At 37.1% G+C, this 21639-nt stretch overlaps 1 protein-coding gene across 1 annotated transcript in view; it reads left to right on the top strand.

The window, feature by feature from the left end:
- Positions 1-21639, top strand: part of LOC122813851 (zinc finger protein 501-like) — a 187584-nt gene that overhangs the window by 86448 nt on the left and 79497 nt on the right. The gene's annotated exons all lie outside the window — the stretch shown is intronic.

Genomic DNA, 21639 nt, shown 5'->3' with positions numbered 1-21639 from the left:
ACCACTGCACAACACATTCAAACACAACACATATACACAACTCACACATAAAACACTTTATATAAATATATTCCCTTGCCTAGCCTTACTCTAATCCTAATCACTTACATACGCACTCTCACCTGTAATGCCAAAAGTTTTGGTATATCCAAAAGTTTCAGCATTAACATCCATGCTTACTTTACCCAACAAATTTGATTTCACTTTTTTGATATTTCCTTCACTCAACAGCTCATTCATTTGATCACTTCTGCAAACTTTTTTCAGCACTCAGCAAAGTGAGTGTTTGAAGAGGATGTGTGTGTGTGTGTGTGTGTGTGTGTGTGTGTGTGTGTGTGTGTGTGTGTGTGTGTGTGTGTGTGTGTGTGTGTGTGTGTGTGTGTGTGTGTGTGTGTGTGTGGGCACACGTGTGTGTGTGTGTGTGTGTGTGTGTGTGTGTGTGTGTGTGTGTGTGTGTGTGTGTGTGTGTGTGTGCATGTGTGTGTCTGTGTTTGAGGGGGCACACGTGTTCATGTGTGTGTGTGTGTGTGTGTGTGTGTGTGTGTGGGCACACGTGTGTGTGTGTGTGGGCACACGTGTGTGTGTGTGTGTGTGTGTGGGCACACGTGTGTGTGTGTGTGTGTGTGTGTGTGTGTGGGCACACGTGTGTGTGTGTGTGTGTGTGTGTGTGTGGGCACACGTGTGTGTGTGTGTGTGTGTGTGTGTGTGTGTGTGTGTGTGTGTGTGTGTGTGGGCACACGTGTGTGTGTGTGTGTGTGTGTGGGCACGTGTGTGTGTGTGTGTGTGTGTGGGCACACGTGTGTGTGTGTGTGGGCACACGTGTGTGTGTGTGTGTGTGGGCACATGTGTGTGTGTGTGTGTGGGCACACGTGTGTGTGTGTCTGTGTGGGCACACGTGTGTGTGTGTCTGTGTGGGCACACGTGTGTGTGTGTCTGTGTGGGCACACGTGTGTGTGTGTGTCTGTGTGGGCACACGTGTGTGTGTGTCTGTGTGGGCACACGTGTGTGTGTGTGTCTGTGTGGGCACATGTGTGTGTGTGTGTGTCTGTGTGGGCACACGTGTGTGTGTGTGTGTGTGGGCACACGTGTGTGTTTGTGATCAGATGTACACTGTGGTATATAGCAAAAAAAACATTTGAAGCAATTTACTTTACTTAAATGCAGGTACAGTTTATTTGCAATTCAGCAAAGCTAAAATAAGGGTCACTTTCAAGATCAGGTATTCTTTGAGTTATCCATAATCAGGCTCATGGTACTTCACAAGAGTATGCACAGGTAAGCTGCTGCTATTCAACAAACAAATTCGCAACTAGGCTGTAGTTTTTCACAGATTATTCTGGTTAGCATCCCCCATCCCTGGTCTCCACTCTTACTCCAGAAGAAAATCTCTCTATCTGTTTTAGAGGCCCAAACCTCTCTGCCCATTTGTACTATAAACCTTGCTTTTAAACAGAATATTATCAGTGATTCACATCATGTTCTGCTAATATTATTATTATTATTAGTAGTAGTAGTAATATTATTATTATCATCATCATCATCTTTACTACTGTAATATTTAGTCTATATGCAGCACCATGAATATTTTACTCGGTTACATGGTGTGTACACAGTATTTTAAAATCCCATGTCTAACATTTCATTAGCCAGTATGCCACATTGACTGCCCCCCCCCCCCCCCCCCAGCATAGAACACTTGGTTCCAGTCCAACTGGAATGGGTAGTGCAATCACAAGTCATCTGCCTTTGTGATCTTGTTGCCTGGTGTTGAACCATAAACATAAACGGCTGCAGGAATAATTACAATATGCATAATTTTGGGGTGTCATTTTGGGCACATCGCCGACCCTCTTCAAACGCAACCTTGATGAGTGGATGGGAAACCACAAATTTGTCCCAGGGGTTCCACCTGTGTCCATCATTAGCAGCGGCAACAGATGCTGACTGAGGTTTCGTTTTGGGGAATAAACTCTTGGCTAGGCTTGGAAGGGCCCCAGGGCAATTAGCCTAGCAACCTCCTATGATCTTATCATCCTATGACATCACTGCTTTATGTTCATAGAGATCTACTTTCAAATGCCAAACAACTGGAATTGCGAATTTCAAAATGTCGAGGAAAACACTGCTAGCGTAAAATAATGAAACTTCAAAACCACTACATTCAAAACATCAAATATATTATATTAAAGGTAGCATCTACAATATTATCCCTTTCCAAAACCGTACACAATTTAAACAAGCTTCTACACTCCAAACCCGTTAAACACCAGCAAACATCTCTGAATGATACAGAACTACTACAACCATCTCCTGTTACCAAAAACACTTCAGCTTTTTGCCATCCTTTTTGTAGGGGGGAAACTCCCCCTGCACCTCCATGTGGGGGCTCTGCCCCCACACCCCCCGTAAATTAAATATGCCAACTTCAAGATCGCACTACCTTAAAAAAAGGGCAAGCTACCAAATAAAAAAAAAAGTTTACCTTCTAATCACCGACAACTACTTCACAATTATACAATTGTACCTACACTGCATAACGATACAGCTGCCATTTTTCCGTAACAATATGCAACTCCTTAAAGAAATGCTAGCCTTTTAAAATGTTCCAGTGCTTACTCCACTGCTATTCAAGAAACTAACGTGGGATAATGTGAACGTTCAATATTTCTGACATTTCGTTTTTCTCATCTCAACATTTTGAAATTCGTGATTCCAGTTGTTCGGTATTTGAAAGGAGACCAATTTATAGATATCCCAACACCAAAAAGTCTCATGATTATTCTCACCTTGCCAGTACCCTCCCTCAGGCTGCAGTCCTTTTACCAGTAGGGCCATAATGTCTAATCACAGAATACATTCATAAAAACCCATCCAGTCATGCAATTTGTTTAAAGAAAAACAATGAATCACACTACTTAACATTCCAGAGGTTTGAGAGGTGGTGACTTATAAACCTGTCCCTCCACCACATTTAGTTTACATGTTGGTGAAGATTTAGGTCACCATTTCTTTTTGTGGAGATATTGGACTTGCAGAGAAGCCACAAGGTCTGTAATGCCACATTAAGTGAGACAACAGCCTCCTCCCAAAAATTTGTAAGACACTGAATATAATGACAGAGCTTCCAGCCTGTCTTGGTAACTCAATGACTTTATGCTTGTGGTATTTTTGGTTAGACGTATTCTGGAGTATTTCTAATGGTTTAATATGTTTAGTGACATACGTCCCAAAGGAGATGTTTTACTCAATAACTGGCATGAGTGGTGTTGAGTATAAGGGAGTAATTTCCTCTTTAGCTTGATAATATTTCCTTGACAATCAGCTAGGCTAAATAAAAGTATTTCCTGACAACTGTTACATGATGCTTAAAAGAGAGGGAGCTATTAACCTAAGTACCTAGGTCCCTAACTATATTTTCATTTTGTACAGGTGTGTTGTCTAGATGGTATGATGAGGGAAGGTTTGTCTACCAAAAGAGATGCTACATTTTTTAGCACTTAGTTTGAGTTCAAGAGTCTGTATAACCTTTTTGAGGGTGAATAGTCAATTAACAAGATGAAGTTGTTTCTCATTCAGTAATAATATAGGGAAGTCTGCACCACATAATAGTGAGCTATGCTGGCTGTGTGGCGCTAGGGAAGTCTGCACCACATAATAGTGAGCTACGCTGGCTGTGTGGCACTAGGGAAGTCTGCACCACGTAATAGTGAGCTACGCTGGCTGTGTGGCACTAGGGAAGTCTGCACCACATAATAGTGAGCTACGCTGGCTGTGTGGCGCTAGGGAAGTCTGCACCACATAATAGTGAGCTACGCTGGCTGTGTGGCACTAGGGAAGTCTGCACCACATAATAGTGAGCTACGCTTGCTGTGTGGCGCTAGGGAAGTCTGCACCATGTAATAGTGAGCAATGCTGGCTGTGTGGCAGAATGCCTGGTTACAGCTTTACTCAACTTCGTGGTCAAGTATACAACTTGCATGTTCCTCACTGTCTACATCATGAGATAATGACAGCTCCTTCTGAACAAAAAAATTGTTTTGAGTTGGTTAAAAGCCTCATAATTTTCTGTAGTTCATCTGAGCTGGATGGGGCTCTTATTTTTTGTAAGACTTGTAAGATGACCTGCTATGAAACCAAAATTGGAAACCAATTTCTATGGTAGCTTTCTAGTTATTTAATATTTGTTAACCAGGTAGGAGGGCTGGTACAAATAGCCTTTTTTGCTACAACCTAAGGCCTAAGAATGCTTTCACTTGGCATTTGTCACTGGGGATGGGCCAGTTCCTGACTGCTTCTATTTTGTTTGGGGGAGTGACTGGACTCCAGACAATCATATACTCTAAGAACCTGGGTTCTTCCATACATATATTACTTTAGCATTAACTGTAAGTCTTACTTGTCTTCAAGAGTACAGAATACTATTATTTTCGCTAAATATGATCTCCAGTTTTCTAAATAAATTACTTTATGCTAAAGCAGTGGAACACCTTATGGTAGGTTTCAGAACCGCATCAGTGAGCCTTTGAAAAGAGTCAGGAGCTCTGCTATGTAAAAAGCATAATAAAAAGAGTCCTTCAGGAGTTGAGTAAGCTGTTTTTTTTTTTTTTTTTGGCTTCTGGGGTAAGTAGAATCTACTAGTACCTCTCTATTAAATCTAGGGTTGTTACACACCTTGCTTTGCTTACCATCCCTGTGACCTTATACACTTAGGCTGTTATATATGTGTAAAATTATTTTTTTCAAAAACTTACAAGAAGTATTAAAGCACTTAGAACAAATGTTTAAGGCTTATCAAGCAAAGAAGATTACCCCCAGGAGCCTACTGCTTTGGACTCGACCATTAGTTCATAATAGGGATGAAACACTTTTAGATGAATGGGGGCAGATTCAACAAAAAGCCTATATGGGCTTTGTTGATGCACTAACATCTTGCTATGAACAAACTGTTAATCAATGCGTTATGGAGGTTGAATCCTCCTGTGAGGATATCAAAACCTATGAGACCTTACCATGTTATATGCCCTGTCTAAATCAGCACAGCACTGAGCTATTGAATCTTGAAAAACAATTAAAAGCAATTAAAAGAGAAGAAAATGAAAAAAATTAATGGGGACATGGGGGACTATCAAAAGGGTAAACCACTTGAAACCTATAGGAATGTGACATTTGGCACGCTTGAAAGCAGACCCCCAACTCGCAAAATAAAGAGACCCAAATCCATCTTAAACAAATCTAGAATGGTCTCTAGTGGCACCTCGGGGGACAATCATCCTGTATTACGGATGTGGATGGCAATCATACCCTAGAGTCATCACCCCCAAAAGACGTAATTGGGACCTCCCTTTAGGACTAGAATCAGGAGAGGGGGCAGGAAACACAGGACAAATAAGCAATTTGGAGAGCCTTTTAAAAATTTGATACAATGTTAAATAATGATACAGATGTCAATAACATCTTATCTGTACCTCTTTCGGAGGCTGAAATAAAACTATTGAACAAAGGCTTGCATTTTTGTTTCTGGCTTTTTTGTCACAGAAGACTCTTTGGCTCAGGATGTAATTTATTTTTGCTGCCTGTTGAATTTAAGATTATGCTTTGGTTCTGACTCATCTGCTAACAACAATGTATTTAAATTTCACGAGTGAACATTTATGCCACCCATGTACCCACAGGTCTCTATGTTTCAATCGAGTGTTCTCAAAGATTTACATTTTAGTCCTCATGAACATTCAATATTCCCCCATAATCTCTGAAAGATGGAGCAACAGATTGTTATGAACCTTAAAAGTAAGAAGAATTTGGTGATCCTTCCAGCTGACACGGGTGGAACGGTGGTGGTAATGGACTGGGACATGTATTACAATGAGGCTTTAAAACAACTCAATGGTGGTAGATACTATATGTATGTGCCCCTTGATCCAACCCCCAGATTTAAGGTAGAAACTGATGGGTTTCTATTGGAAGCCAAGGAAGATGGTATCATCACCGATTCAGTTCTGTCACCTTACTGTACAGGATCCCAAATCTCAATATTTATATTTGCTTCCCAAGATTCATAAGGACTTAACAAATCTGCCTGGGAGACCCACTGTGTCGGGTAGGGGTTCCCTTACGGAACCTCTTTCATAGTTTCTTTCCCAACATCTCCAACCCCTTTTGGGATGTATTTGGGCTCGTATACAGGATACGACCCAATTCTTGGATATCCTCTCCAGTATGCAGTTGGAATCAGGGTGGTTACTTTGTACCCTAGATGTTACTGCCCTCTATACTAATATTCCGCACTGGGTGGGCCTGTTGGCCTACAGTATTGGCTGGATAAATGTGAACTATATCAGCCGGGTTTTAGTACATTCGTGGTTTGTCTTGCTGAACATGTTCTCGCCAAAAACGTATTATACTTCCAAGGTCAATGTTTTTGGCAGGTGCAGGGGACAGCAATGGGGGGCATCTTTTGCCCCCATTTATGCTGACTTATTCATGGTATATTTGGAAGAGGAACTTATTTATGATTCCAACCATAACATATATCTTAATGAGATAGATATATGGAGAAGGTATTTGTATAAATGTTGGATGGTGTAGAAGTCGGATAGCATCTATCTACAAGAATTTGTTGAGTATTTAAACAAGAACAAATGGGGCATTTGAGTTTAAGGTGAATCATGTTGTCCAACAGATTACTTTCCTGAATGTTCTTGTCACCAGGAATAGAATACTCAAATTTATCATAAATATCCACAGTATAATTCTTTACCTCATGCTACCAGCTTCCACTCCCAACATATCATACGGAACATCCCCAAATCACAATTCCTTCGGGTTAGATGAATATGTTCCGAAACACAAACTTTTGAACATTATAGGCAGGATTTTGCCTGTAGATTTAAGAGTAGGGGGATATAAACAGGGAAATGTCAGTGTCTATATTAGAATGCTGAAACCTCACTTACGCGAATCCCTAAAGGCCGATACATAAACAGAGAAGCACAAAAACACAGAACATCCTTAAGCGCAAAATTCTAAATATTGAATTGCCATAGTTGTCCCTTATCTGGTATAGCTCCCTAACGTAAATGTGCAATAGTTACTGACCTTAGGGTTAGGGTGCGGGTTAAAGTAAGTGCATATATAGTAATACATTCAACCTACACCTTAGGGTTAGAAGTAGGGTTAAGTTAAGTGCATATATAGTAATACAGTTATGTAGCTGAATAGATACATAAATTACACTTTTCCCCTACTTGGGGGGTGTTTGTTTATATTCAGATACATTTGTGTGTAATGCATGTTTAATTAGGATATGGGATATATGGGTGAAGTGTACATATGGGAAGTGTGGATTATTTATTTTGTTTGGGTAGGTAGTGCGTAGTGGGCGGTGGGGTTGGCCAACTATGGCAATTCGATATTTTGAATTTCGTGCTTCAGGATGTTTGGTGTTCTTGCAGTTCACTGTTTGTGTCACCCTTTAGGGATTCGCGTAAGTGAGGTTTCGGTGTTCTAATATAGACCCGAAATATCATTTCTGCTAGTTACTGGGCCTCTACTTAGGATAGGCAGGACTTGTTACGTTATAGGGTACATCAACCTAGGGAGCCCTCCAAATTGAGGTTGGTTACCACCTTTGGAAGAAATAATGGGGTATTTATGGACATAGTCAACAGACGTTGGAACATCTTATTGGCAGATCATAAATTGCCTTAGCATTTGCTACCTATAACCTCATTCTCTTTTCAGAGAGGTCAAAAATTAGGTTCACATTTTAGTCACTATAAATAATATCAAGAATCCATGACCAACTTTCAACAACAGACCATCACAGCGGATAGATTGTATGGATGTATTCCCTGTGGGCACTGTTCACATTGTCCAAGGGTTATGAAATCCAAAGAATTTACCATCAAAAATACTGCTTCAGTTTTTGACATCAGGTTTTTAGCTAATTGCACCTCTGATTGGGTGATTTATCTCGCCACATGTTTATGTTCGGCTTTTTATGTGGGGCAAACTTCCAGACCCTTACGGTTACGGATTACTGAACATGTCAGCAACATCAGGACTAAATAACAAGTCTGGTTGGCATTCCATTCTTAATTCTAAGAAGAAAAAGTGGATAATTAAGTTGGGTGGGCTTTTTCCACCTGGATTAAATGAGCATCTTTAGGTGACCAATGGGAATGCTTATCTGCTGATTGATTTCTATAAATATTTGTGGTTTGTATATTCTGGTTTTACACTGACAAAGGTGAATACAGCCGAAACCGGTCTACACTTTTTGGGGGTTTGGGTTTTTATTCACCCTACCCTTATTGCACTTTATCGATATGCTTATGTGCCTATGAGCCATTAAAACTGTTTGGATTACTACACTGCTGTGCTGGCCCTTGTTTTTGAACTTACTAAAAATTGGATATGTCATTTATATTCTGGAAATATTTACAAAATCTTATGTTGTCATTTGGCCTGGGACCAGGGATGAGCATAATTGCACTGTTCCATTTACTTTGGGACTCTTCGGTAAGACTGTTCAGGGTCCCTGCTATAGTAAAAAAGTTGGACACATATTTTTTGTGGTAGCCCACTTTTTAACTTAAGCATTTTCTCTACATCGTCCTTTTCTTCTGCTTTCTTACAGAGTTTTAGTTTCACCTTCTCTCATTGCACAGTTTCAGTATGATACTGTATTAAATTTGTTTTATCAGGTAGCTCTATTTTTCAGTAAGAATTATTTAATTTCTTGTTGCTTTGTTTCAGACAAAGTTGCTTTTCCCTGAACAGCAGAAATAGAATTCCCTGGTTACCATAATTTTTATATCTAACTCATCAGCTTTCATCTTTACTCCACTGTTTGTGTATTTTTTGTTTTTTTCTGACCACTACCCACAACAATGCATACTGATATTTAACAAGAACATAGCACACTTATTGAATAAAAAAGTAAATCAGTTATATTTCATCCTATACAACAGGTAATACAATACATGTAAATCATTCAGACAAGCAAGTCCATTCCCTCTCCCCGAAATGTACAGTTGAAAAAGCAGAGATATGTTTGAAATCTACATTAATCTGGTTCCCATATATTGTTGCGCCCTATTTATTCAGTCATTTTCCTCCATGATTTTAACACATTTGTATGATGTGTCTACTCTGCTCATCTCTTTCCAGTTTACCTTCTTTTGAATAGTTAACTTTATTCGTTTCATACCACCTCAAAGTGCCCTTGCTTTCTTGCTAGCAGTTTATTTTCAGCAGAGGGGAGTAACACTGGCATTTTGCCCCCTATTAAGTATCTGAGTAAGGTATTCTTATTATGCAATTTCTCTTGAATTGTGTCTTCTACATGTGTGTTTCTTAACCACTGGCATGCCATTCAACTTGTCATGTGCATTTATAAAGAGTAGTTTGACATGATCCAATCTGTTCACTTCAGAGTGTAGCACTGGTTTCTACAGGTGGTTCAGACTTGGTATGTTTTGGCTTTTCCATAACCCCCCGTGCTCCCTCCTTGTTGCATCTTCTCCTCGTGTCATTTGCCATGATGGTAATTCCTCAGTTTTAAAATGTGTCTCTTGTGGATGATAATTACCCCTTTATATTTAAAAAAAGCTATACAGGATTGCTAGTTTTCTTTGCTGTCAGCTTTCTTTTAGACTTTGGTTTTTCTTCACTTTTCTGTAGGTTACAAGCTGTCCCCCTTCCCTTTTCAAACTTTTAACTGCAAGATTTTTTATAGGCTGTAGAGCAATGCATATGTAATATCATTGTTTACAGCTGTATCAAGACAATCAACATGTACTAATGATAAAAAGTAGTGCAACCAACTTTTTCCATTATACAGTAACAACTAAAATAATGTAATATACACTGTATACATAAGACTTGTGTATCACTTTGTTGAATGGTAATTTTCAAATGTCACTGACAGAAATAATAAAACCAAAGTATAATTGTTTCTTTAAGTTTAGTATTGCTTTTCATATTTAATATATTCTACACTGTCAATTTTATGGTTTAGTTGGATGTTGGCAAATGAATTTTGTTGCATGGTGTTTATCATCTTATTTAAGGGTACACTTAAATGAAAATGTTACAATGCTGTGTATTTCTGAAGAAATGAAAAGGAAGCCTAGCCTCCAGAGGAAGTCAACAACACTTTAATAAAAAAAATATCATTAATCCCCTTCTTCTCAGTAGCATTCAACAATAATACCTGCCAATTTAGTTCTCCTGATCACAAAAAAGACCAGTTTGCTCCTCTATCAAAGGAAGGCACCTTTTCCAATATTTAAAAAAACAAGTTTTGTAAAATCTCAACATTTCATTAATTGCTTACTCACAGCATTGGTTTTGTCTCCCTTTACAATAGCATATGTATGCTGGTAGAGTCTTTTCCTAAGGCCATTCTCTGTTTTACTCACGTAGAATGCAGGATATGTCAAACATCAAACCTAGAGTCATATAGACCCTTAAGTCTACTTTCACATTATAGAAAAATAATGGAGAAGGTAGTATCGGATAGGTTATTGTCAGAACTCAGCAGCTTGGGACTTAAAACCATATATCAGCATGAATATGTTGAAGACAGATCTATTACCACCTGTAACATGATGTTCTATAACAATATAATAACAGCTAGGAATGAAAAAAAATGTACTGTGATGTAATTTATATAGATTTAACTTCAGCACTTGACAGGGTCGTATACAAAATGCTGATTAACAACTTAGAACAACTCGGTATCGATGTACTCTTCATTAGATGGATAGCTGCATGGTTTTCAAATAGGACATGGCAAGTATCATACAACAACTGGACAGATATAAAATCCTTGGTTACAGTTAGGATGTCCCATAGGGCTCTGTCCTAGGCCCTTGCTTGATTAGATTGTATCTTTCAGATCTAACTTTTTCATCTGAGGTGTTCTGCAGTCTATATGCTGATGACCTGAAATTAGGTAAACTGACTGCATGTGTTACAGATAAAGCATGTCTGTAAAAGAACTTGACTAAATTGACCATTTGGGCACAGGAGAATAATATGCTGGTAAATATGTCAAAAACTAAGCATATGAGACTTTGAAAGTTGAATATTTAATGCAGCACACAATGATTAAAACTGTAGATTAATTTAAGGACCTGAGTATATAGGTAGATCCAGCTTTGAGTTTTTTTAATCATTTCAACCAATTGGTTAATGATAGTTATAGAACTATAGGTTGCATAAAAATATTTAGAAAGTCTAGGAAATCAGAAATAATGAAGTCATTGTTTGCTAGTTACATTAGACCCAAACTTGAGTATGGAATAACCATATGGAAACCTCATAAGAAAACAAGCATGAGTAAACTGAAAAGGGTACAGTGGAAATATACCAAGGGCATCCATGGATGGGAAAATTTAAGTTATTATGAAAGACTGAAATATCTGAACATTGTCTCTTAATAGATATCTAAGAAGAGATTTTATTCAGGGCTATAGGCATTTAGAGACATCTGTCTCTAGGAATGTTTTGGGGTTATCAAAAAGTACTTGAGTATCATCAGATAAACTGTGTAGAAGATTCTACAGGAATGAGAAGTGTACTAACTGGTTCTCTGACAGAGCAGCTAATGCATGGAACAGACTACCAAATTACATTAAAGCAAGTACTAGTTTACATATTTTATCAAATCAACCTGGACACTTGTTACGGGAACACGTGTTTTGGTATATTGGCAGGCTAGAAGGGAATTTATGCCCCTGTTTGAAATGTTTGTATGTATGTAAACAGTAGGCTTAGTAGACTAAATCCTTTGTATTGCAGTTGAATCTGCTAATGATAAAATATCTAGTAATAGTTTGTTGCCTGTTAAAGGAGCAAGATCATGATGTATTTTTTTTATTGCTTTTCATTGGTCACAGTATTTTTATATTTAGTTATTTTTTTAATGTTTTGTAGGACTATGATGCTTTAGAAAATATATAATGATCCTCAGTGACCAAAAGAGGGAGCTAATTAATTTAATATAAATTAAATTTGTGGAGGAGGTTGTATAAACTGATGAAGTTGTGCGAAAACTATGAATGAAAGCGCTAGTGTTGAGTTAAACTGGTGGCTGTATACTTCCTTCTCAATTTTGTCTTCTTAGAATGGTTGAAGTCCTTGTTTTATAGCTCCAAAGAAGTCCGGTGCAGTATGGATGGAAGTGCTTGAATGTAAATAAAACTTCTAAGGATGCTTTGAGGCTGTTAAATTTGTGATTTGTAGTGGTTATACAAAAGGATAACTACGTAATACTTACCTTTCTGGAGGACTGAGATAAAATGTGTTATTTGAATTTTTCATTTTATTCATGTTGAATAAAGAATTTGTAAATATTTCTTGTTAGTGATGTATGTTCTGTCCAATAAATGTACTATAGCTTAAAAGAAGCAGCTTTTATGTACGTTTCTAAGTCTCGCAACTTGATAAATCCCCTGTCCCATGTTCTGTTATGATGATTATGAACCACTTTATGTTTCGTATGATACCAAAGAAACTTTAAGAATGATCTGTTTTGTAAGTAAAACCTTTTTCATGAGCTGCAATTTTTCTTTACAAATGATTTTATTGGTATTACTTGATGCATTTTTATCCTATAAGATTCTGTTATAACTCCTATCTGTTATATCATCACAGTTCTTTTTTTAGAATTATTCCAAAACATTCTAGTTCCTGAGATTATCAATTAAAATTATATTCCTAAGGTAGCAGTGCATACTGATATTTATATAAAATCATATGTGTACTTTTATTGATGATTCAGAGGAGGTTACTAGGCTACTGGCCGTAGGCCCTTTATAAGCCTAATCATGTTATACCCTTGTTCCCCTACTGACCAAGTTGTATGATCTACATTTGCAGTGAGAGTCTATGATCAGCACTGACTACTCTTATGCAAGAGGGGCATAAGTGACACCCCCGGGGTAAATTTACAATCTCCCATCCAGTTGTCTAAGTTATGCTTAAATAGGGTCATTGAGGAGCTCTGTTTTGCATGACTTGGGAGTTTGTTTCAGAGGAGTGGCAGTCTCAGAGAGACACGTCTGTCTGTCCAGCATGTCCTGTTAATGTCGTAAGCTAGGTTAAGATCCCTAGAGCGGGTGAATTTTGCCCCATTTGACTTGCGAATGTACAGCATTTCCATTAGGGCAGGGTCTGAGACTGCTCTGTAGGCCAGTACAAGTCTCCTATCAGCAGCCTGTAAGATGCAGAGTACAGTGACAGGGCCTTCAGTCTGTCCATGTAGGCTATTTGCTGAAGGCCGTGAATTTTCTTGGTTTGAAACCTTAGAGGTCTCTCCAGCTGCTGCAGGCGTCTGTTGAGGTACATACATAAGTGAGTGTTGTACTCTTAGTGGTCTGATGAGAGATGAGTACAGGGGAGTTATAACATCCTTAGCTCTGGATGTGAAGCCTTACTTATGAGATGTGCAACATAGAAGGTCTTCCTTACCACTGTGGACACTTGGTGATCAAAGTTAAGGTTGCTATTAATCTGTGTTCCCAAATTTGTCACCGCAGGGTTTGAGCTAAGGGGATACTGTTAATATTGTAATTTGCAGGGACTTCCCCTTTGCCAGAAGGGATGACTATGCATTTTGTGATTTAGTTTAAGTCTGTGGCTTTGGCACCAATCATTTCTCTGTGTAAGCCCTTTTTGTAGTATGTCAGCATTGTTGGGAGACTCCATGATTGTGTCCAGTTTGCAGTTATCTGCAAAACTGGTAAGCCACAAGCCATCTTTTTTTGCCTGGACTTCTGAGAACTAGAGTCCAAATGGTAGGGGGTCCATTGCAGATCCTTGTCATATCCCAATGGTAACTGGTCTGCTGGTAGAGGTGGACTCCACAACTTTTACTGTATGTGTTCTGTTGGTGAGCTAGTTGGCTACCCATCTAGTGACATATGGGTTAATTCCCAGTTGGTTAAGTTTCTCAATGATGGCTGAGTGGGGAATTATCTCAAAAGCCTTGGCTAAGTCAAGATAGGCTGTATGTACTGCTTTGTCTTCATCCAGGGCTTTGGTGACATTCTCGGAAAAGTCCACCAGGTTTAATAAGCATGATCTACCCTTACCTAAGCCAAATTGGGTTGGGTCAAGAGTTTGAAGGTCACTTATGTCTTTGTTGAGAAGGTCCATGATGATTGGTAAAATGTAGACATAAAACGTTTTTCAATTCCTTTTAATTACTGAGTTAATCTCTTTGAAGAAGATGCTAATATTAGTAAGATTCAGCATAATCATTAGCAAATTAATAACCGTTTTGATTCACAGGTTTCCATTGTTTTCATTCCTTTAATGTTTTAATTTTTGTCTTACTACCATAGAAAGGGGTGCACTTACCATAGCAAAAACTATTGATGACAAGGGATACCCTTGTCTGGTGCCTCTTTTCAGATCAACAGCGAGAGAGAGAGAGAGATAGAAAGATAGGAACATATTTTGACATGCACCATATTAGCTAGGTATAAACTCTTTGTTAGAAGAATAAATTCTGATAGAAAGCAGACATTTAAATAAATCCCAGTTGATTGAGTCAAACGTTTGTTCAGTGTCTAAAGCTTGTGAGAACAGGTTCTATTTTTTATAATTAATAGTATCTTGTAGAGGAATTATTCGTTTAATATTATCTTGAGTTTGACTCTTCACGTTAAAAGATATTTGATAATTGTTAATTAAGCCTGGAATATATCCTTTGAACCTGCTTGTAATTACTGAAACAAGTGTGCAATCTATGTTTCATAAGGATATCAGTCTTAATGTTGAACAAGATACAAGAACTTTATTTTGGTTTAATGTTTGTACACTTAAAAAATTTGTCCAAGACTGATTATAATTTTACTTAGTTGTATGTGTAGTAAGGTTTCATAAAAAAAATTACAGTATTTTTTTTTTTTTTTGAAAAATTCTACATATCTCCAGGATAATCTCATTAATTCTGGGTGCATTATTGTGATTAATTTTTTTATCTTAACAAATTGAATTTAAGGCACCTTGTTGAAGTTTCCAATAGTTTATTCAGTTAAGTAGGTAGATGAACAAGAACACTCATCCATCGACCTACGTAACTGAATAAACCTACTGAAACTTCAACAAGGCGTGTTTATTCCTCTCACAGGGAAGGTATCCGAGAGACAGTCTCCTAGATATGCCAGCTAAAGTGATTTTATCTGGACTAATCCTTTGTACTCTGTTTCTTGTTAGTCCTGTTACCTTCTGGGTTACAGGTGGGATACCAGACTTTACTCGAGCCCTCTGGATTACCTTTGTTTTGTTAGGTTTAAAAAGTTGTTTGCACTCCACCAGCATTATATACAACCCTTTATGACATGGCGATAATGATCAATGAATAAGCTTAAAGGTTTGTGTCATCCTAAAGCTTAGTTTTGTTAGGCAACAAGATTGTAGAACATCCATCCATTTTATACTTCTGCGCTACAAAAAGCTAAATACCCAGCACCACTTGTACTATTTCTGTAACTGCTTACATACTATCCAGCTAAACATTATCCAGTCAAGTTTATAGCTTATTATTTAATTGCTAAACAGAAGCATTTCTGTACAAAACCATAACATCCTTATCTTTTTGTTTCTACTGCTCTCAGTGTTACATTTCTCTATAACCTGAGAGTAGCTATGATTTCCATTGTGTCTACTGTAGAACAAGAACCTTAACTATATTTACTGCAGACTGCCTTGCTTCTTCAGCTAATTACCTTACAAGCCAGTTAATTCTGATAGCAGCAAAACTGTCATGATCACCAAGTCATGGCCATTGTACAGCTGTCCCTTATACATGTCACCCTGTTGAACATTTCTGCCAAAATGCCAGAACAAATGTAATTGTGCAGAATTGGCCCATCTTTCCTTCTTTTCTTTTTTTTGGGTTCCTACATAACAAATTCTAGTATTATACTCGGAAACCTATGTATACCACTACCAAGAAGTGATGTGTTGCTTGACAACTGCTAAGGCCTGTGCTGATCAAAAATATAAAATACCACGAGGATAGATTCTGAGACATACCCATATGAGCATAATAATAATACCAACAAACAAAACATGCTGTCCACTTGTACTGATAGTCTTAATCGTAGTTTGGAATGTTGAACTCTGACATTGTTTAAAAAACAAAAGGGCCAAAAAGTTGCAAATTCCAATACACATATATCAGTAATTTAAACTGCATTAGAAACGGTTTTAGACCAGCATCCCAGGTTGTGCATGTGTAACAGAGTCATGGATGACACCAAGCAACCTCTTTCTTCACTGCAAAGTCATACACTAGAATAGGGGGAGGTGTCCTGGTTCTGGCAAATTATATTCTATCCAGTGTGACTGCAGTATCTCCAAGCATCACCAACCCACAAGCCCCAATGGTTAATTTGTGATTATACCCTAGAAAGCCACTTAAAGTTCAACACCATCCTAGTCTATAATCCTCCCCACTAGCTTAGAAGGTATATGTTCATTCCTAAATACAAAAATCCCTCTGCTTTTAAAGGTACATTCTTGCTGTCTTGCAAGACTTTACCTTACATTGAGAGTCTCTTTGCTCATGCATAATGAGCAACACAGTAGCCATCCTGTCCACTTGACAAACTATGACCTATGCCATCAGGTACACTTTCCTTAATGTTAACTGCCATTTAGAATGGTTAGATTCCTAACTCCCCTGACTTATTCTGAGGTCTGATTATAATCTTTGATGACCACTGTCCTATAACTGCCATGTAATCACATAAAATGTTACACGTACAAGCATCTAGAAAATGGTAACCTACTGTGTAGTATAACATAAGGGCATTCAAAAAATTCATAAAAAAATGGCAAAACAAACCAAATCTTTAATAAGTACTTTCGTCCCATACAGGACTTCCTCAGAATACAATTGAAAACACACACACAGTTTTTAAATAACAATCAGCCAGTAACATACTTCAGACAATTAATGTAGTAATTAATATATAATTTATGTAATTTCTTTGTAAAATATCTTTAAAAATAATTAATGCACATTTTTGATACACAACCTATCTCATATAAAAGTACTGTCTTTTAGGTAACATTTGATATGAATAGTTTCATTTAATCCAGGGAATTTATTGGCTTGCAAATAAATTTGCCACCAGGTTTCCCCGTTTTGCCACCATATTTTTGTATTCCCCTCCCCTATAATCGGAACACGTTCTAAAACCATGAAGTAAAACTTTCCAAAACTAATACAAACCTTTAAATGTTTGTATAAAACATTACACTCATCCTTTACTTTATTTCTGTATAAATGCTCTTTTATTCTAGACAACTTATGTGTAGTCATACCAATATAAAATGCTTCACATGAGGAACAAAAAGCAATATATACTAAACCTAGGAAATTGCTATTAAAATACTCCTTTATCATAATATTTCTAGCTTACTGGAACAAAGAAATATTGGGTCCTTCTATAATAAAATTACATGCCTTACAAAACACACATTTATATATTCCTTTATGTTTGTTAGTAAAATAAAAAAAAAAAAAAGTACTTTAGTGTTCCCAAATTCAAAATACTGCTAAAAAGTCTTGGATTTTTTGTAAACAAAATTCAGACCATAGTTAATAGTAGAGTATAACTCAGGATTACCTCTAAGGATGTTCCAATTATCCAATATAACATTGTTTTATATCTAAATTATAAACAGTCATTCTTAACACAAAACTGTCCTTAAAGACTTGTTGCTATTGATGTTACAAGACTTAGTAACAAAACCCATCACCAATATAGGAGGAAAAAATTATTTTGTTTTACATATTATTTCTATGGCACCAGATTCCATCTTTTGTTTGCAACCTCTAGCACAAAACATATTAAATATCTCATTCACCCCTTCTAAAAAAATCATCATTTTTAGTTAACCTAAATAATCTTAGCTCCAAATAGACCAGCAAGGCAGCACAGAGTTCAATATATTTATTGAATATTGATAATTGTAACAAACTAGTTTCGGCCAGCAGCCTTCTTCAGTGTAAAACAATATCATCAAGTTCATTTACATCATCCTTTAAATACATATCAGGAGCCAATCAAATAGATGAGCTCATGAATACTAATAAGTTTTGAAAAAATGCTTGCAAGTCAGGTTTGAGGGCACTTGAGGTGAATCATATAGTTATAAAATAATGGTGAGTGTATATACTCAACTGTGGTCCATCCATCAGAGGTAGAATAACCACCAGGTACAATGAAGCCAAACAGATTCTAGATGTTCAAACATGTCAGTAAGACAATATTAATACATGTTATTGGTTTTGACAATCCCATATGGGTGTATCACTATCACAAGCCATTTAGCAATTCTTAGTTAGAGGAGCAAAAAGTCAAAAAATCATTACTATCTATTAGACATGCCATGTCATAATAGAGCATATGTTAAACAAATTAGATAGTATGTATATGTGTAAAAATATATATATATATGTATATATAAAGATTAATAGTATGCAACATAAGTCATGAACATGGCATACAGGGTAGATCAACATTAATATTGACACCAGCCTGAGCATGAATGCTTTCACCTTGGTTCCACAGAAACATAGCAACTGTTCTATATCCGTCCTAGACACAATAAATGACCACCCAATGAATACACAATACCAAAAATAAGATTAATGTATTCCAACATCTCCTTCTAACAATATATCAGTACTTGAATCTAAATAATATTCCCATATTGTATAGAGCACCAATACTGACATCAACAGCCTAAATATGAAGGCATACACCTTTCTTTCAAAAGTTATGATGGCTGTTATATCTCTAATACCTAGATCGAAGTGGCACCATTTACAAGCCAAAAAGGGAAAAGGTGAGAAACCATACTATTGTATTCAGTTTCAACTTACATAATGCTAACAAGCATAATTGCATAGTAAGTTAGGTACCTTTCCTTTGTGCTCCCACTTTAAACATATGCATTTTTGGGGGAACTACTATAAACAACTGACACTTTATCGGACTGAATATCAGACAGTCATTCAGCAAAGTTTTTGATATTTAAGATCTTGGAAACTGTAGTAGTGGGTGGTGTACCTGGCATCTTGTTACTGTGGGGATTCTATGTTGGACAAACTTCTAGAGCATTAAGGTTAAGAATGAAACATGATATCAAAACCACAAGGAGTCGAGTGCCTTATACCAACACACACTTAAACATTCCGATTTACCTTTATGGTCATCGATCGTATTTCTGGAGACAGAACAAACAAACAAGGGTGGCATGGGTTGCTGGATCGGAAAAAAAAACATTGGATTATTACATTGGGGCTTTTATTTCACCGGGGCTCAATGATCATTTTGTAATGAATACATTGAATCTGTATTAGTCCATTTAATAATAGGACACCAAGTGGGGAATTTTAGTTGTTTCCTATTTATGTGTCCTGAATATTATGAATGTTTAAAGATCCTGGCTTAACACTGAACAGGATCAATATACTAAGTCATACGGACTTCTGTCTGATATTAAGTCCGATATTGGTGATGGCCAGGTTTAGTTTGAACACAAAAAAATTTTTTTCCCCTATTGTGGGAGCACAAAGGAAAGGTACCTAACTTACGAGCAAGGTGACTATGCAATTATGCTTGTTAGCATTATGTAAGTTGAAACTGAATACAATAGTATGGTTTCCTCGTCTCACCTTTTCCCTTTTTGGCTTGTAAATGGTGCCACTTCGATCTAGGTATTAGAGATATAACAGCCATCATAACTTTTGAAAGAAAGGTGTATGCCTTCATATTTAGGCTGTTGATGTCAGTATTGGTGCTCTATACAATATGGGAATATTATTTAGATTCAAGTACTGATATATTGTTAGAAGGAGATGTTGGAATACATTAATCTTATTTTTGGTATTGTGTATTCATTGGGTGGTCATTTATTGTGTCTAGGACGGATATAGAACAGTTGCTATGTTTCTGTGGAACCAAGGTGAAAGCATTCATGCTCAGGCTGGTGTCAATATTAATGTTGATCTACCCTGTATGCCATGTTCATGACTTATGTTGCATACTATTAATCTTTATATATACATATATATATATTTTACACATATACATACTATCTAATTTGTTTAACATATGCTCTATTATGACATGGCATGTCTAATAGATAGTAATGATTTTTGACTTTTGCTCCTCTAACTAAGAATTGCTAAATGGCTTGTGATAGTGATACACCTATATGGGATTGTCAAAACCAATAACATGTATTAATATTGTCTTACTGACATGTTTGAACATCTAGAATCTGTTTGGCTTCATTGTACCTGGTGGTTATTCTACCTCTGATGGATGGACCACAGTTGAGTATATATACTCACCATTATTTTATAACTATATGATTCACCTCAAGTGCCCTCAAACCTGACTTGCAAGCATTTTTCAAAACTTATTAGTATTCATGAGCTCATCTATTTGATTGGCTCCTGATATGTATTTAAAGGATGATGTAAATGAACTTGATGATATTGTTTTACACTGAAGGCTGCTGGCGAACTAGTTTGTTACAATTATCAATATTCAATAAATATATTGAACTCTGTGCTGCCTTGCTGGTCTATTTGGAGCTGTTTACTTGGTTTGGACCGTGCATCCCCTCGTGCACAGGACTTGGTATTGACCTAAATAATCTTACCCACTGCCCTCTAAATATGTTATTTTTAATAAAATTGGGATGAATACTAGTATAATGTAAGTAATTGTTGGAAGAACATGCTTTACTAAAAATTCTACTAGAAAAACAGCATTGGCTGTTGTCACATGAAATCCAAACATCTAAATATGATACACCAGGCTTGGCTTTGGTAGTGTGTTTTGTTATTCTTAACATAAGGGCAGCTTGAACCTCTTACCAAACTTACTCCAGTAGACTGGAAACCAGTTATATCACAGCCAGACTTGATCAATATTCTTCTTTTTTTGGCTTTTTTCTATTAAGGGTCACCACAGTGGAGCAACGTTCTGCAGAACAATTGACAGTGGAGTTTTACGGTGTCGAAATGCCAGCCCGGCACCCAACATTCCACAGAAGGCACACACATGCACGCACACTCATACTTGGGGCCAATTTAGAGTGTCCAATCTGCCTTCAGCATGGTTTTGGGATGTGGGAGGAAAGCAGAGCACCTGGAGGAAACCCACGTGATCGCAGGGAGGACATGGTATTTGTTTGTCTGCCATTAAAGAATGTTTAAAACCCAGTCACACTGCATTAAAGGAAAGTAATTTCTTTGTCTAACCAGTGGCCTAAAAATAACTTTTGCTACCATAAAAAGAAATGGGAGCAGGTCAAAACCTTAAATCTAAAGAAGCATGAATTGTTTAACAACTACAGAAAGTTCAAAATCAGCTTTCTACAACGAAGTCAAGATTTATCATTAGGAACATGTAAAGGATGCCACATTTCTGTTAAACAGATGCAGTGCACATTACCTCAAGTAACAGTTGTCTGTGCTGGAAAACATTAGTTTGTTCTAAGTACTAAAAAACATTTTATTGATGAACCTAGTATATTACATAATTCTCAACTGTTGTATGAATAAATACATAAGGACTGTTGCCAAGTGCA

The sequence above is a fragment of the Protopterus annectens genome, chromosome 10.part0 (genome assembly GCF_019279795.1).
Source record: "Protopterus annectens isolate FY-2018-M chromosome 10.part0, PAN1.0, whole genome shotgun sequence".
Taxonomy (NCBI): Eukaryota; Metazoa; Chordata; order Ceratodontiformes; family Protopteridae; genus Protopterus; species Protopterus annectens.
Note: the sequence above shows the minus strand (reverse complement) of the source record. Positions and strands in the feature narration are given on the sequence as shown.